This window comes from Heliangelus exortis, chromosome 7 (assembly GCF_036169615.1).
Source record: "Heliangelus exortis chromosome 7, bHelExo1.hap1, whole genome shotgun sequence".
Lineage (NCBI taxonomy): Eukaryota > Metazoa > Chordata > Aves > Apodiformes > Trochilidae > Heliangelus > Heliangelus exortis.
The window spans coordinates 24,932,001-24,951,016 of record NC_092428.1 but is presented as its reverse complement, the minus strand read 5'-3'; positions in this window follow the sequence as shown (position 1 = coordinate 24,951,016).

Below are 19,016 nucleotides of genomic sequence, written 5' to 3'. Positions count from 1 at the left end.
TCATTTCAAGTTTTGTAGTTCCTTTGAATGAGAAGGAAGAAATGAAACCTTAGGGTGAGGGTGCAGTGTAAATTCCCAGATAGATCTCATTAGATGGACATTAGAGTCTGCTTTCAGCTCTGTGATGTGGCTTGGCTTACATCAAAGCTGGACCTTAGTGAGGAGGGAAGACTTTGCAAACAACTCAGCCACCAGTTCTCGTGTCATCTCCCATCATCATAGGGTCAGGTGCAGTGCCATAATTCTGATCCAGTTGAAAACCAAAACTCTGAAAAGGAAAAGTCTTGAGACCAGTAGAAACTATTCCTTCTCACCAGCCCAAGTCCCAGAACTGAGAAGGAAAATGGCAGGAAGATGTAGCCAGATGTTCAGGAAGGACAGGACTGTTTCTTTTGGCCACAAACCTAAAGGGCAAACCTAAAGCATAAACCCATACTCCTAGCACTCCAGAGGAATAATTTCATTTGTAGCAGCTAGCTAGGGGACATGCTCACTGTCCTCACTGAGTACACTTGTCTCACAGGAGAGCTTTCATGTGAAACATCAGAGAATGACATAGAAGAAACCAGAAACTGAGCTGCAGTATCACAGTTGTGATACAGTGCAGTAACACAGCAGTGCCACCTGTAATGTGACACACCTGACTGATGACCTTTTTACTGAAAGTTCATTCTGCAGCCCTGGCACAGAATAATAAAAATAGATTTTTGCTTCATCAATTGCAAACAAACCTTTTTTTGTGTACTGAGGATGCCCAGTGTGGATATGATACAAATGAAAAAAAAAAAAAATCCAATTATTTACTTCTAAAACATTAACAGAGAAAATTAACTATTTGGGAATCAATTATATATATGAACATACACGTATATAATATGCATAAAAAATAAGCAAATCAATACACAGCACAATTATTTCTGGCCAAATGGTAAAGGCAACTAAATTTTAGTGGAAGGAGGTTTGTGACAGCAGATTTTTCGTTTGCAGCAAACACTCTGGTGGATGTCAGGGAGGGCACATCTGTAAAGCTGGACCAATGTGAAGCACCAAACATCCCAGAAATGAGTTACTGACATCAGGGGATGTGGAAGTGGTACCCCTATTCCACTCACTTGCATGATGTCAAATAATCTCATGAGTGTTCTGAACTTCTGAAAAGAAGTATCAGCCTCAAGCTTCTCCACCTTAGTTCACTGGCCACTAGACACTGGCCACAGAAGACTTGTAGTGTAAAGTTTCATGTCAAAATGAGACATTAATTTGCTTCCCAGTGGAGCAGTTCATCCTCTTTAGAAGGAAAAGCTGCAAGGGAAACACAGCATCTGTATTCTTCTGCCTTTTAAAACCATATCAAAGCAAGCAACTCAGTTCAGAGGCTTGTGCCTGATGCCTTCTACCTACAGGGTTCTCAGTCCAGCAGCACAAGCACTGAACGTGGGGTGTCCTTTTGGGAAACAGCTCAGCTCAGTTGGGATGGTCACTCCCAACAAAGCTTAGGCAGGATTCAGACATCTCCCCCCAAGGCTCCAGCACAGCCAGCAGTCAGTGCAAAGGGCAGGGGTGGTTCCTGGCAGTGTGGAAATGCAGCTCCCAATTGCCAACTCATGGAAGAGTGACTTGAAATGGACAGCTTTGTTTGTCCCTAGGGCCACAATTTCCTCATTGCAGCATGTGGACAAGACTGCCTTTGCCAAACCTCTTTCCACTGAGGCAAGGTAACAACAGTTCAACTTTCACCTGCTGCCCAGCTAAGCTGGTTCAGAAGACACATAGGCTGGCAGAAAGCAATGGTATGACAGTTTTTACTCGGGTTACAATCCATCACACATTTAAGAATTGGGCCTTTTGATTTTAAAATATTTTTTAAATTTTTTTTTTTTTTTTCATTTGAAAGGATTTTAGTGCTATTTGGAAACTGTTCTTTCCAAAACACTGGGAAAGAAGGCTCTGAGGGGACCATAAGGAAGCCTTTCTAGAGGGAAGCCAGAGAGAGACTTTTTACAGGGGCATGTTGTGGTAGGATGAAGGGCACTGGTTTCAAACTGAAAGAGAGTAGATTTAGATTGGATAGTAGGATGAGATTCTTTACTGTATGGGTGGTGAGACACTGGCACACACTGCCCAGGGAAGTTGTGGATGCCCTTCCCTGGAAGTATTCAATGCCAGGTTGGATGAGGCTTTAAGCAACCTGGTCTTGTGGGAGGTGTCCCTGCCCACGTCAGGAAGGTTGGAACTAGATAATCTTTAAGGTCCTTTCCAACCCAAACCATTCTTTGTTTCTATGTTACCAGCAAAAGGCTCACAGCTTCAGTTCAGAATCACCTCTAGGCCAGAACTTGGATGAGGAAGCCACTGACAGGACCCGGTACTTCCAGTTTTTCAGATCTAAATTCTGACTGCAAACCTTCCCCCCTCCCTGATGTTACATGAACTGAACTTTGATACAGCTGCTTTAACAGGCACAAGGAAGGCAACAGTTGAATTACAGATCTTTCTGCAATCACTTGTGCCTACATTAACCATGGCAGGGCTGGACTATTCATCTCTGGGTTTTCTCAATGAAAACAAGGATGTATTTCTGAGGGATGTGCTTTAAGAAAACAAAACAAACCAGAACTTACTGAGCACAGCACAAGGATAAGCAAGAATAAATTATTCCCAAAATCATGTTCCTAGTCTAAACTGATCATTTCTGTGTGACAAACCAGGATAATGGGGTTGCTTCTGAGTCACCCAAGTGCTACTGGAGAAGTGCTGTGCCCCTGAATTTGCAATGGATATTTAGTCAACCTGATCTGCAACACCAAGGAAGACAGGAAATCTCTGTGGTCACCCATTTGGTTTCCAGCCTCTCCAAATCACCACTTGAGGTAGCAACGTGACAAAGGATGAGTGATTTGCTGTCACAGCATGAATCAGGTAGAAGTTTATTTAGGAGGTACTTATTTACAAGTAGGCTACCTCAGGGCCAGTTACTCCAAAGTTACTAAGATCACTCAGCTGATGGAGAGGAGGGCTGATATTTGGGTAGATTGTCTCTACTTAGCAGAGAAAGAGAGAGAGATAGAAAAGTTGGCCTGGCAGCAGCCTTTTCTTTATAACACAGGACACAGTCACAGGAAATGCATGCTGCTTTCAGGCACTGAATTTCTAATTCTAGCATCTTGCTTCCCTCAAACAATTTTTGTCATCCATATAGCTGAATGAAAGCATTATTATAGTTTGAAAGCCTGGCTTGCAGTTTTTTGTGCTATAGTCAAACATGAGCAGTTTTTTTGTCTTTGTAAAGAGTTGTATGTTATTGCTCTGTCATTGGGAAAGATGGAGAAATTTCTTCTGAGGCAGAGAGGAGTTGCAGAGGGAGAGAGGGAGGAAATAGAAGTCTGTAGCTTGTTATGGGCTTGACGGAGATGCTCTGCTGTTTTTGTCAGTGGTTGTACAGCTCCTATATAATATTTTTGTGCAAAGGCCACCTCAGTCTCACAGTCCTGTTTTGGTCAATGTTTTTTTGGAAGATAGGAGAGGATTTGAATGTATCTGATATCTCTGGACATTGGAAAAAAAGACAAAGATGATGCAGTTAAAGCTGCATCCCACATACATGTTTTTTAAATGCAGTCCTTGAGGAAGGGATTTTATCAGCAGCTCTTCCCTAGCTGTGTATGGTGGACATACAGCTGAATGTGTGAAGGCTAAGAATCCTAAAAACTTCCTTGGGGCACCCCTACACAAGGAGCTAATATTTTGTGTTAACTGCTGCCCCCAGTACCACCGAGGAGTGCCCCCTATACCCAGCCCAGAGGCACGGGTTGCTCAGAGGGAAGAGAATAACCATTCTGTTACATTAAAAATTCCTCTTACTAGAACAGCAGCATAGTTGTAAGAAATTTTACAACCTTCCTAGTAAAAAACAAAACAGAAGCAAACCCACATGCTTAATCAGTGTAGCTACACCAGCACCACATGCCCCTGCCACCCACAACAGGACCCTTAAACCTGCTGTGATGTGGTGGCTGTTGCTGTGACTGAAGGGGGTCACTCCCTGTACTTGTCCATTCAGGCAAACTCAGCATGTGACACCATCATTTTGGGTTTGCTGACCAGCTGACTGATTTGAATAGTCTGAAGTCTGTCTGTAAAAACTGCAGCATCAGTATCAAGTTTACTGCTCCTATGACTCCAGGATGCACCCAAAGCAGCCAACTGCTTTCTTGAGTGGTCCCTTTCAACTGCACCTTCAGCCCAATCCAGCACACTTGTTGTTTCAGCTCCCATATTTGAAACATATGGTGTGCTGGCACATCTGGAGAGGGCAGTGTCAGCAGGGATTGCTTGGTTCCCAAAAGTACCAGCTGGAAGCAGCGAGGAGAAAAGAAATGGTGAAAACTCACTATTTTTGGTGGCATTAAACCTTGAGATTGCACCATGTGCACAAGAACAGCCTCTCCAAACCCTTTGTGCCTGCCTGGGGATTTGTGATTTCAGTTTTCCATTTATGAGCTGAGGCCAAATTTAGTTGCAACCTATGACATCTCTCTGTCACATTTGTTCCCATCTACACTCTTCCTTCATCCCAAATTAGCCTGTGGCCCAATCTAGACTGTAACAGTCAAGGACTCAATTACAACTTGTGTTGCAATCAGGTCTGGGAACAAATGATTTCCGTTTTGTGGTGTTGATGGGAACTGTGCCCATGAAAACTTGAACCCAGAGAAAGCCAGATGGTCCCATCAACTCCCTTGATGGGAGAGAGGAGCAGTGCTGGCAGAGCTGCTTTTGTACTGTTGTGCTGGACTCTTATGAAAGCAAATTTCTTTCTCCATCCTTTAACCCAAGCTCACATGCACATTTTTGGTGGGTGGCACATCTGGCTCTCAAATTTATTGTTGCTCTGACTGACAGTTGGCAGAGGTTGGTGGGTGATTTTCATGACAAAAAGGCTTTTGTTTGGTGCTCCTTCCCAGCTAGCAGATGAGAAGCAAAGACACACAACAGCTATATTCAATGAACACAGCACAGCTCTTTCCAGGGATATTTTTTGGAGCCTTTTCTGTATCAAAAATAGCTTGTTCACTGAAGTCTACATATTTCTGGAGAATGGAAAAAATCCCCACAATTTGTATATACATATATCTAAATATATGTATATATATATATATATATATATATATATTTGGTGTTACTCCTCCAGAATAAACACAGATAATTTATATTTTAGCCTATATGCTGGGAAAACTATTCAGTCTGAACAGCCTCCCAGAAGGGACTATGAAGTGAACAGATTGAAGTCAAGCCTCAGCCTCACTTTCTCCTAACCAGTCTACACAAATTCAGCTCAGGTCTGAACCTTATAAATCTGAATCAAATAAACTTCTCCATACTGCTCTGAAATAGAGAATGTCTGCCTACATTATATAAAAGATTATTTCAATCTTGCACAGAAAGATTTTTGCCCAAGGTCACAGGAATATTCTGGCACAGGCCAGAATAAAAATCTTGATTTCTTGTCTCCAGTCTGCCCTTTAGGCAGCTGAAACCAAGCAAGGAGATATGCAAGCACCATGCCAAACTGGGAATAGGAGAGGAAATGAAACTGACATTTTGACAGGACAAATATTCTCTTCCTCATGGGAACCATATCTCTAAGGCCTCTTTCTGCAGATGCTGGAGCTGAAGGAAAAGGCTCATCTTTGTTTCTGTACCTTGGAAGTGCTGGGAGCCCACAGACAACCTGTAAAACCAGAGCACTGGCATCTCCCACCCCTTTGCTGGCATCCCAGGAGAGTTCACATCTGACACCAGTTACTCCATGGACTCCAGATGGTTTTCAAATATGTACCAGCATTTTTTTTTAAGGTGCGTTTTTTTTCCTTTTTAGGAACACTTTTTCTCCACAGCTTAAAAAAATCCCCATTAATGAACGGATAAGACAGGAAATCAACAGAAGAGTCAGAGGAGTGTGCGATTTGCTCCCACACCTCACTTCCCAGATCTCTTTAAGACTTTAACTGTGAAACAATTCTTTAGCACATTAAAACACATTCAAGCAAAGCTTGATTCCAGACTTTAGCTGTGTCCTTTTGGGTTTCCCCATGGTTGGCACCCATCACCCCAGGCTTTTCATCTGTCTTGGGCTGGTGGCACCACATCAACTCTCCTCATTGCCTTCCCTTCACTGCTGCACCCTGCTGTGACAGGGTGCTAGAGAGGAGGCTGTGTTTGTGAGAAGGGCCAGGTGATCAGAAGAGGAGCTTTACACCTTCCAGACCCAAGAAGGGATTCCATTGCCACAGCACACCCTGCTCCATGCTTCTGTGACAATCCAGCCAGAAGTTACAGTCCCTGAATCCTACTTCACACTGAGACCCTTGCACTGGGCTGACTCCCCTGCCATGGCAGGAGTTGGTAGATTTTTTTTTGTTGTTCTTCTTCCTCTGACAAAATCTCCATGAAATGACCAAGTCTCTCCTGCCTGCTGAGAGGAAGAACAGGCTGGCAAACATGAATAATACCCTGCTTGTCCTGAAGCACACTTTGACAGGGGACTGACAGGCTCTGACAGAACACCAGTTTTTCAAGTCTGAATTTGGGAAGGGCTGAGGTTATGCAGTGGGAGGAAACAAGTGTCTAAATGTGGAAAAGGCATGTGAACTGTTAGACACTGTGCTGTCAGGTGAGTAATGAAGACTGTCCAGGTTTTGACTGGATTAGCACTATGGCAGCAGTACCTAGAAAGCCTGATCCTGCTCTGAGCCACCCTCTGCTCCTCAGCACAGGGCAAACACAGAACAAAGACTGTCCTGATGCACAGGACTTAGCAGAGGATACCCCAACCCACAGCACCACTGAAGCCACTCACCTCCAGTCACTGTCAGTACAATGGATTGGTCAGGTGAGGAAAAAAAAGCCCACAATTCCATCTGGAAAAGCCTGTTGGGATCTTTGGGCAAGGCCCAGAGCCCTTCCTGTGTGGCATCTGTAAAAAGAAAAAAAAAAAAAAAAGGTTATATTGCATTGGCCTCTGAAGATAAATCCTCATAATAAAGCTTGGGCCTGCTTAACTTAGCAAGCATTAATACTGACAAGAGTTCAGGGTTCATCAGTCAAGCTAATTTGTTGAACATTACCCTGCTGCTGCTTATCTGGGATAATCTTTCCTGTTGGAGGAGGGTAGTGGAAGGCTGAACATGGTTGGTCCTCCTTTGCATGAAGGAGCTTTATCTTCTAACCAGTGCTCCTGCTCTATTACAGCTTTTGTGTTTAAAGGTGGCCACAAAGAGGGAAAAATGTGTATCAGTCATCTTTCTTTTTTTTTTTTTTCTATTTCATGATGTGCCAAGGGGACAAGGAAGGCTTATTTCATTATGAATGCTGTATCTGCACAGCTTCAGCAGCAGTACCAGAGGGCTGATATCATGATAAGGTAAAGCAGAAGGGTTTAGGAGCAAATCGGTTTTGAAAAGCCTTCGTGAAACTTGTTTTTGAAAATGCTGATTTTAATTTATTTTTTATTTATATGCACTTGGAAGAAAAAGGTTTGTGGGAGACATGCCTGCCTCTTTCATTAGAAAGGCTGCTGAGAAAACTTTTTATTCATTGATTCACTTGTGAAATTCCCCCGCAAAAAGAACTGCCTGAAACATTTAAAAAACACAGAATGTGCAATATTAAAAGAAACTTTCCCTTGACAAAGCCTTCAATGAAGGCAGAGTAAATTGTGAGACCAGACTGCTTTAGCAGAGAGCCATCAATGGGACTGGAGCAGGGGAAGGGCTGAGGGGCTGCATGTTCACAGAAGCATATGGTTACCAATTTGCTGGACATATGTTGTATTCCCTACAGGGCACAGGAGGACTTTTGGATTAAGGGATGTAAATCATTGATTATCACCATAGAATTAAGTTCTTTTCTGAACAGAGTTTAAATATACACCTTTTTCTCCCCAGAGATCTCTTCCCCTAGTCACAGCTCAAAAAACCCCCACTAATCACACTGCATTGCTTTTAAGAAAGGAAATTAAAATAACTGTTCACATAGACTTTCTTCCTTTTATCTTAGACTTTTTTTTTGGGGGGGGGGTGTGGGGAGGGATGGAAAAGGGCAGAGAGAAAGTAGAAAGACAGAAAAATGTCTTGGGACATTTTATCCCATAATTTCCAGAGGGAGCCATTGATCACAGATGTGCTATTACACCACAGCAGCACCCAATTATTTCTCAGGACTGTTGCAATACATGTTTAGGAATCTCTGAATAATAGAACCATATGGTAACATTGTCAGAAGGAGAAAATAGGAGCCCAGTAGGCTGGGGGGAGGGAGAAGGCATTAAAAAGTGCTGTCTGTAAATAGAAAACAATTTGTTAAACAAAGAATGAGGGAAAAGCAGGAATGTGAATTGTTGAAGATAAAGATTTTCTTCACATTCTCTCGAGAAGATTCCAAGAGGTTCTTTGTTTCCCAGCCTTTTTGCTACAGTCATCCCCAGAACATCTGTTCTGTGAGACTGAGTATGACCCTGTCACAAAAGTTTTGGAGGACTGAGGAAGAGCTTGGAAAGTTACTTTACACCAGGGAAGGAGACCTGGATGGGAAGTTCTGGATGTGCCATCAGTGGTGTGAGGCCTGATGCTTCTCCAAAGGTTTCTCCTGGTGTCCCGAAAGATGCTGAAACAGCTACAGAAATATGGGAAGTTTTGCCATGAAAGGGGGAGTGTCTGACTGGATAGAGGTTGTCCAGACAGTCCTGGTGCCTCAAGCTTCACAACCATACAAATGCAGATTTGAGGCACACATACTATTTCCTGAAGAAGCTAAGCCAGGACCCACTGAAGGGTTTTTGGCTCTCAGAGGCACACTAAAAGAACTGGTTTTAGGCACAAGAAATTCCACCTGTGTCTGGAGTATCTCAGGGAGAAATAGATGTGTAATTAATGGTAACACAAATAAGAGGGGATAGTCTGGTATGTCCACAATGGTGTCAACTCTATTTTATATAAACTATAGTGGTTATAGTTCAGCCAGGACCTTCTGATGCTCCATATTTGCAGCTGGGCTGCAAGATATCCAACCCAAATATCCAAAGTCCTCAGAATCCTCCTGGATAAAAAGCTCAGTTGAATGTGTGTGCAACGGCATAAAGGCTCCCTGCCAAAATGGTTACAGGATTGGGAGCCAAGGTAAGTGTCCAGGACAAGCCTACAACACAGCATCAAACACAGGAGAAATGCACACATACAAGAAGCAGCTTTTTCCACCACTCAGCTTGGGGTGAAATGATTCCTTGTGCTACTCATCTGCGTGGGCTCTGCAATGCAGGAAATCCACCAGGCTAAAATCAAGACATCAGGAGGTGGCTGGGGCTGGGCAGAAAGAGCCTCTCATGAACAAAAATATGCCACTGCAGTCATCCAAATGTCCCCAGCATGAGGCTGGGGCAGTCATAATTGAGCAAAGTGTTCTTTATTCATGACTCTTCAGTGAAGAGCCACTTCTTTCTTGTCCTCAGCAAGACACAATTTCCTCTCTCCTTCTGGAGAGCACAGTTAATCATTCTGCAAGGGACCAAAGCTTTAATTGGCCCAAGGAGCTAATTTTAGATCTTCATTCCTGACTTCAGATTCACTTCAAATACACTTTATGAACAATAAATATTAGAGCTTTAGCGTCACATTTTTCCAAGGAGTCCGGAAATCCTCACTGCAGATACGTTCTTTTGCATATATAAATAACTAAAGTCACAAATGATAATTGATAACTATCTGCCTAATGAGCAGAGAGGATCAGGTAGCCAGATCTCCAGAGGGCATTCATTGCAACCACAGATGATTGCAGGAACAAAATTGGAAACTGCTTCCCACGCAGAGGCCCATAACGTCACTGAGGGATTGGCAAGGGAAAGGAAACATGAAGACCTGTGTTCCTCCCCTTAAAAAACCCCAAACCTAAAGAACTTGAAGAAAAAACAAGAGAACTAACCACGTAGCCTTTAAAAAAAAATAATAAATGACTAATCAGTCTATTCAAAACTAACTGCAGATGATAAGATACGTTGCCACCATCCTTGCTTAAATAAGCCTCAAAGAAATAAGAACAAACTCTTTGTGCTCATTTCTTCTGTTTTCTTTACCTATAAAGGAACTATTCTGGGTGCAGGTAACAATCTCCCTACACACCAGGAAACTCTACAGGCTGGTTTACCCTGTTAAGCCTCGGTTTACTGCTGACAATTAAAGCAGTGTAATGTTTTGCATTGACCTGTCATTAATCTTGGCCCACATAAATCCCTCTGGATCACCTCAGGTGCTGGCTAGGGAAGGCAGAGACCACAAGTTAACCAGGCTTAGACTCAACTGTTTCTCCCCATCAAGACCCACACCTATCACTCCTCCAAACACAGTTTGACATTATTTTTCCGCTCTTTCTTATCATTGCCAGATTAATCTCCCTGTCCCTTTTGGCTTTCCTTAGCAATTACCATTTCCTAGATTTCTATTTTTTACAACACGAGTTTTGGATTATTTTTTTTCACAGATTTATAAGACAAGCCAAACCTGTGTTGATTTCTACCCAGGTTTTTAATCCTCCTAAATCATTTGTATTGTCTTTTGTCAACACTGGGTGTAAAAAAACATCTCCTATCTTACCATGATCAGCTTTTAAGTATTTTTTAAATTTTTTTTTTTTGCTCAGGGCAGAAGAAGAACATTTTAAATTTCAAGCTCAGCACCAGAAGAGCCCAGCACACCGCTCAGGGACTGATGCATTGCACAGGAAATACGTTCCCTACAGACATTCCTAGATGATAGAGTGGAAGTTGCATTTGACAGACCAAACTCTGTTTTCTTAATGATTCATAAAGGATTTACATTTACAAGAGACACCCAACATAACAATTACATACCTAAATCCTTAGCAAACCACACCAAGACTTCCCAGATGCATTTATCATTAAAAGGTTCAACAGATAACTTCTGCTGCTGCTTTGCTTATACATCTGACTTGGACACAATGGTACCAGACTAAGAGCAGAGTTTCAGTTTTCATGGCTCATTTCACCATTGACTTATTACTTATTCTTTTATGAGGTTATCTCAGCAAGTGCCAGCTAAGACAATATTTTCTTCAAATGACCATGGAAACAAGAAGAAGACCCAGAGTGTCCTATAAAAACAAAAATATTAATAAAAACTTGTTGCTCCTCACACAGTGAGGCAATAAAAAAAACTTACACAGTAGACTGTAAGTACAGAAATTCATTGGTTACTTTTTCTTATTTAGGTTTCCCTATCTGCTATAGAGTCCCATTTCCTGAACAGCTACCATGCACAAGATTGTTTTTAACTCTGCAGTTATAACACAGCCACCTTGGATAAAATACAAGGCTTTCTGTAGGGAGAGCAGTCAGTGAGGGGAAGCCTTCTAAATGATTATATGAATTTGAAAACACTGATTTCTTAAAATCCTGAAGGTGACAAGTAGACTCAGTTAATTCAGCCTGTGATTTTCTATTAGCTGTTCTAGGCTTATACCTGCTACCAATTTTTTTCTAGGCAAGAATAACCTCCATGGAGCTGAGGATGGGTCTTGTACACCCTCCCTTGGGATGCCAGTCTTGGAGTCCAGCTGTCACTGAAAGTGCACTTGTCCAGCACCCTCTCTGTCCCAGGAAGATAATGCAAGGCTCTACACTAAGAAACAGCCACATACAGCTCAGTAGATGAGATGCATTTTCAGTCTCTGCTGGTAATGCTGGGGAGCACTGGGTATGCAGCAATGGATTCACATTTCCATCACGTCAGCTCCACTTAGCATCCTTTCACACCTTCTGTTTTGTCACACCACTGACTAACCTGACAGAAATTAACATAGCAAGAAGCACAGTAACATGATTGAAGAGCCTAAGAAATATTACACTAAATACATTACAATGAAATTCATACCACTAATTGCCTTCCATCCCTCCCCTTTTTTACTTGAGACGAACAGAGGTGGGGACAAATGTGGTCTTGAAAACCAGAAAGGGCCATAAATGCAAATGATGCAGATCCCTCAGTTCACTAACTTGAAAGCTGGCCTTTTTTTTTGGAAAGTTTCCAGCAGTGCCAGTAAGCTGAGAGGGATGGGAGGACCTCAGTCCTAACCAGGACAGTGTACGTGCTGCCACTGCTCAGTGGAGAATCCCCACAGATGACTCCATGAGGCAGACAACACGTGCTGGTTGCACTCTTAATTTTCTTCACTTTATGCTAAACAGGAATCTTCTCTCTCCCCAGAACAAGTTCAGAGCTGGGCCATTCCCTTCCTTACATTTCTTCCCCTGACTTCTATTTTGAATACCACTGTTAAATTATGAAGACCAAGGGAGTTCTCTTCATTTGTACCTATAAAGTCACCCACGTTTTGGGGCATCAGGAGGAAAATGATGCTGCTCTCCACAGCTTTCAGCCCTTTTCCCTGACTCAGGTTATCCCATGCCATGACTCTCCATTTCTTTATTTGCTCCTTAGATGCTTTATACCCTGTGATACAACCAAAGGACACTGTTTATGGCATATTTCTGTTCTAAGTTAGTCCAGAGTTCTTCGTAGGCCTTTTGCTGAAGAACTGCTAATTCCTTCACCCTTTGTGTCAAAAAGATGCTGCCTTCCTGACAGACAGACAGAAAGGGGAGAAAAAAAAGAAAAGTAATGCAAACAAATTGCTTTAGAATTACTACCAAGACATAATTCAAAACTATAGAAATGTCCACAACCCCCTGAACCAAAACTTAGCTGTGATTAACAAAATGGAGCTATTCTCTCTATTAATAATGACATTAAGGAGTAAAATTACCACCAAATTTCCACTGATTCCAGAGAAATACTCTTAATGAAATGTCCATAATATTAGAAATAATTAGCACAAATACGATAATGATACTTTTTTGCTTTCATAGAAATGGGGTCTACAATACCTGTTGGGACAGAAAAAAACCAGATTTGGCAACAAGCAAACCTTCTCATTTTTTTCTCTTTAGGAAGTAATTTTCTGACTCAAGCCAACTTCTTGCTTTTTAGGTTGATTAAAGTTCTCACATGTATCTTTAACTTCCTGACTTGTGCTGGATGTGATATCTCTTTTTTGAGGTTTCTTTTCAACCTGCTTTCCTACCCGTAATACTTCAGACTCTTTCCACAGCATAAAAATACATCTTTTTTTGGCACTAACCGACCAGCACATTTTCTTGTGTTCGTATTGTTCACTCACCTCTTTCAGCACTGACTCATCTCTGTGACGTCCACTCTAATCTGTCCTGTCATTTTTAATTCATGCCTTGCAGCATTATGATGTGTTTTCCCTTTTTGCACTGATGGACAGATATGGTCTGAGAGAAGTGATAGAAAATAAAGGGTTTTTCTACTGATCTCATGTCAGCTGCGTTACTCCACAGTGACACATTTTTTATCAGAACCCTCAGCAAAACCAGAGGAGACCTCTATTCCCACTCTACCCCCCCATCCAGCCTTTGTTTTGCTGGATGACCTTAATCACCATTTGTTAATTTGCTACATTCCCACTCAGTGCTGCTCTAAGCACATTTTTTATACTTGTGTAACTTTAGTGGTTAAAATTGAGCCATTTCTCTATGAAATGTCTATAAACCATAAGATTTTAAAAGGTGCTTATATGTCAGGGGTAATTTTTACTGACACAAGGACCTCTACTCCAATTTACTGCACTGTTACCAGAAGGCTCACACCATGCATGTCTACATGGGTCTGGACACCCTGGCACAGATGCCAACACACATGGACTTGGCACAAATGTGTGACACCACTTCAGGCCCTTGAGCCCTCCTGCCACAGGATAGCTGAGGGTGGATTTTGCCCCTCAGAACTGGAGGCTTTAGGGGTAAGTGATCTAATCCAAGAACACAAAAAATAGCCTGCCTTGAGATGTTTGGCTGAACCTACCAGTGCTTTTTGTTGTCCTTAGTAGTTTCAGGGGTTCTGGCAGAAATCGTGTGAACACCCATGCTTATGTGGCTGTTACCAGAAAGCAGATGAACCCAATAGGTTCTGCCTTAAGAACAGCACAAGGGATTTTCTTTCTATGAGATAGATGAGTAGATAACAGGTGGCACTCAACAGAACCTGAAATGAGTAGTGAAAGAGTGGGATGTGATAAAAAGGCATTATTTAGGGACACAGAAAAAAAAGCAAATCACTGGCAACAGCAATCTGAGGACAAATAGGCTGCCCAGGAAATAAAAACAGAAAAACAACATTTTATGTTCCCACCTACTGCTGTCCTGCCATTACTTTAATATTCTCACGTCAGTGGCCCCAGGAGTGACTTGTGCAGATATCAGCACTGCTGCTAGCTCAGCACTCTGCTCCCCAGTTTCCTGCTTCAGTGTGACAAACACTCCGTGCTCTGATCATCACTCAGGAAGGAGGCATCTCAGATCCCACCAACACTTCTGATGGAGAAGTCTTTCACACTTGTCCTGGATATCATAACTGTGAAAGATATCCTGGATATCATACCCACAGATACGATATTGGAAGAATTCCTGATAAAAAACCCAAATAAAATTGTAGTCAAGTACAAAGCAAGCCTGAAGGCATCACCACCACTTCTCGGTCGCCTGCAGCACTGGGAAGATTGCACAGTAACATTATGAGTGGCTCCTCCTATGCAGTGACAGCCTCCCAGACATAGGGGCAACAGCAGAGAGGGAGGCCAGCAGCAGCCCATCCACTCTCAGAAGGGCTGCAGACCCCCCCAGGATCAGGGCTGTGATGAGGGGAGTTTCTGAGCTCCTGTCCTGCACAGCCCATGGTTGGTGAGCATCACCACACAGCCCCATCTCTCCTCAGCTTGAGCCTCACCGAGGTTCCAGCCACACATTTGTGTTCTCCTCCAGCCCTCCTGGCTGTTTTGGAAATTTGAGGGCAAGGGCACCAGCAGATTTTTGGAGGCTGGTCAGTGAGACTGATTCCAGACAACTGGAATGATCCAAGGCAATCATATTTGTAAAAGGGAAAGCTGCAGGGAATCAGCTTTGCTCAGCAGCAGGTGATGTAATGTCTCTGGAAAGCAAGATGGGCAGGGAGCTCTGATGCATCTTCTCTCTGTCACAAGAACAAGAACTGGGGATAGAGGATATTCATACAAATGTGGGAAAAAACAGAACAGAGGGAGGAAGAACAAGCAGACGGGGAGGAGGAGGTGCTGAAAACCGGCAGGGGAACAGCTCTTTCTGGGAGACAGAAAGGATTTTGCATTGAGAAAAGCTGTCGCCAGTTATTTTTGTACAGATTTTAAAGTTCACTGAACTCAGCTCTGGAAGTCGCATGTTGTGTTTTTGGCTGGCAATACAAACACACCATATGGAGAAGCCTCAGTTTGAGTCTTACAATATTGTTTGGATTTGATATTGACGTATTTTCATTACTGAACCTGCCTTGAATTGTATGTTCTTTTCTTTTGATGTGTGATGGGTGAATTAAACCCATAAAACAAAGAAGCAAAACCTAAAAAGAACAGAAGAAATGCATAGGGAAAATCCTGTATTTGGACTCAGACCCAAAATTCATTGACTTTAGCATCCTGTCTTCAACAGCATCTACCAGATAAGGTAGATTCCAGACAAGAGGAAGAAGCAAGAAACACTATACTACTGTAGATACCATGGAAGCTGTTTCTCCATCTGTTTGTCCCATCAGTATTGGATTGCTTCCCTGTGTTAGGGATTTGCTGAACTAGTGGGGTAAAGAGGGGAACAGTCCAAAGATAGTCCTCACATATACTGGTATAACAAGAAATGAAAGGCAACATCTTCCATGTTTTGTGCTCTGAGAAGATCCCCAGCAGAAAAATGATCTGGAAGAAAAACTGAATGGATGAAAGCATGGAGGCTGAAGGGAGTGAAACATATGGGGAACAGAAGAACAGAGGTCCTAGAGATACAGCAACTGAAACTACTTTCTAGTTTCTCTACTTGTAAAGCTTTCCTCTTGTAATGTTTTATTCTTCCGCTGAAATTGTGTAGTATTTACTTTTAAAAAGCTGAAGGCTTCTGTCACTCCAGACCACTGATCACAGCTGCTGAAGGAAAGACTGTCAGGTAAATAAATGCCATGCAGCTAACCTGCTGACTTGATCTCAGTGGCACTGCAGCCTAGGGACCCAATTTAAGCTGAGGAGAACAACCATGGCCTTTCAAGCCATCCCAGTTAATGCCTGAATGGAGCTGCTGCGGAAGAGCAGGAAAAGTCAGAGGCTGGGTGCAAGTCTCCAGCCATAAGAATCACTGTGGAGACAGAAGGACAGCTTGCTTTGCAGACCTGTCATACTGTAAGGACATCATTACATGGATGGTTGCCCATGGGGAATCTGAGAATTCCAAGAAGCACCCTCCAAGCTGCATAGAACAGCTGCAACAACACAGGCAAAGTCTAAGGGAGGACAGCTTAATGAGGCCAAACCCAGCATTTGGGTATCTGAACCTGGTTTTGGGGCTTCTTGGTTTTTTTCAAGAATGTATTACAGTCACAAATTTTTTCAAACATGCAAATGATTGACTACATTCTCATTGTGCTTACCACCACATGTCCTTGTCCTGGATAAGTTATCTCATTTCTACTGTAATACAAAGTCCAACATTAAACAGTCTCCAGCAAACACCCTGGGCTTGATTTGAACCTGAGAGCTGTGAAGTGGAAGATTTTACCTTTTGTAAGCTTTTCTTCAGCCAGCCACTGTCCCTAGTTGGTACTTTTTGCTACAACCTGTATTTTAATAAATTATACTTTCCTCTGCTAATTGCCATCAGCAGCATAAAATCAAGCAGTAGTAAAAAGCCCTCCCACGCATCTCTTCCTCCTCCTTGCAAGCCCATGCAGCACCAAACCACATATTTGCATTTTCAGAGACTGCTTGCCCGAGACATAATTGAAGACATAAAGATAATGTGTTTACAGTAACAAATTACAGTAATTTCAGTGAGGCTTTCATGACAACTTCACTCCTAACTTGGCTATTTCTTAAATGCAGTTAAAACACAAGGCAGATGCTGGAGGCATGATCAGAAAGCTTGCAAAGAGATGAAGAAGGAATATTGTAGTAATCTTTGCTATAGATATAAGAAAAACTAGACAACAAGAGACCTTCTTTTCCCTGCCTGGAACTTCAGATGAGGAAATTATGAATACATGATTCCAGCACTGTACTGTGTGACACTACACCTGTGTATCTGGTGTGGGGCAAGCTGTGCTGGAGAGAACCCTGCCAGCCATGATCCTGCTCCAAAACCTCTCTCGAGCACCTCTCTAGCTGCATAAGTTCAAATTGCCACTTGATTCACTTAATGACATATTTTGGCTGCTGGTTATTGCATTTATCAGAGCCTGCAGACACCAGGTGCCCAGCCCTCTACTGCAGAGCCAGAAACATGAGGACTTTTTTCACTGGTCACCTGTCACCAAGACTTGCAGGAAATGTGGTGTTGGTAAAGAATTAGAATGAAGTGTGGACAGGGAAGGCAGTTACTTGTGTATGGTTGGAATCAGAGGCTCCCTAGGGAAAAAAACTTGCTCAATACAGTGGGCACAGACAGAGAAGCTGAGAGACCAGTGACCTTTGCACAACCAGGTCTCTGATCTCCCAGATATTCACTGGAGGGAAGTGAGAAGAAGAACAGGGAACAGGCATACACTGATTTTTAATTTACACTGAAGGTCACAACTGAAAACTAAAACTATGTCTTTGGGGAAAAAAATGGAGAAAGAAAAAAGGAACACTGCCCTTGATGACATCACTTAGGCTTTGGTTGATGTGATTGTTACTCCATTAGACTGACCACTTTCTGCTCAGTTCCTAATACTCTGCTGACACTTCTGAAAGGTTTTCCTACCTCTGCTTCTATTGGAATTGGAGCAGTAGGAAAGAAGGGGGAAAAAAAAACCTGAAAACACAACAGAAAAAAACGTGAAAACACAACACTATCATCACTATCACATCACTATCATCGTGTCTTCATTTCTTCTTGTAAGAGTATTCGTGCAACACCAACCCAGCTCTGTCATCTCATAGCCTGTACAGGTATTCATTACTACAAGCACTGCTGAGCTAGGAAGCAATCTTTCCATCCCCATTTCAGAGCAAACTGAACCACTGAGGAATGGGATAGTTTGCCCAAAGATACCTAAGACAACTCAGGTCTGCCAAGCCAAGGCACAGTGCTATGCCTCCTTCCAACTGATTCAGTTGAGCTCTGCTCCTTTCTATGTTCTCCCAGGCTTTCAGCATATCCACCAATTTATTCTTATTTTAAAAATAAATTAAAACAAGCATTCTTTGCACAAAGAACAGTTTTTTTTTAAATCAGAAGTCACATCCAGTACATCAAACCTTGAAAATATTAAAAGTCATTCTGGAATCCAAATTCTCTTTGAATTTTGCTAAATGCTTAGTTACTTCTCTTTATCCTCATTCAATCCTGTAAATTCTCTCTGACTTTCTGGGCAGAGATAACTGGAATACAAGATGTGTTTAGGTCTACCAAGTTACTGTTATCTGCAATGGGAGCCTTACATGTGGTGGACTCACTATGGTTATCCTCTCTGAAATCCATCTCTCTGCAAAACCAAAAGTCAAAAAGAAATCAGCAATCAGCTTCAAAAGGGACAAGACAGTTGTTTGACGTATATTCATGAATTATCAGTGTCAAGTCCACTGCACTGGCACCTTCCTCTCTGCACTGATAAGAGAACCTGAGATCCTCCCTGCTGTCTTCAGTGAGCAGCTATGAAAGGGAAGAAACTGACTCAAACAGCTCCAAGATCTTAAAAATAGGCCACAGTCCAAGTCCTAGTAACAGATTACTGCTGTTAGCAAAATTCTTTCTTTCATCATGAGGAAGAATATGAAGCATTGATGAAATTTTGTAGATTAATAGGATATAGCAAGTGTTACTCAAGTGGTCGAACCCCACTGAAGTAGCCCAGTTGTTCTTACAAAGTAGAAACAAA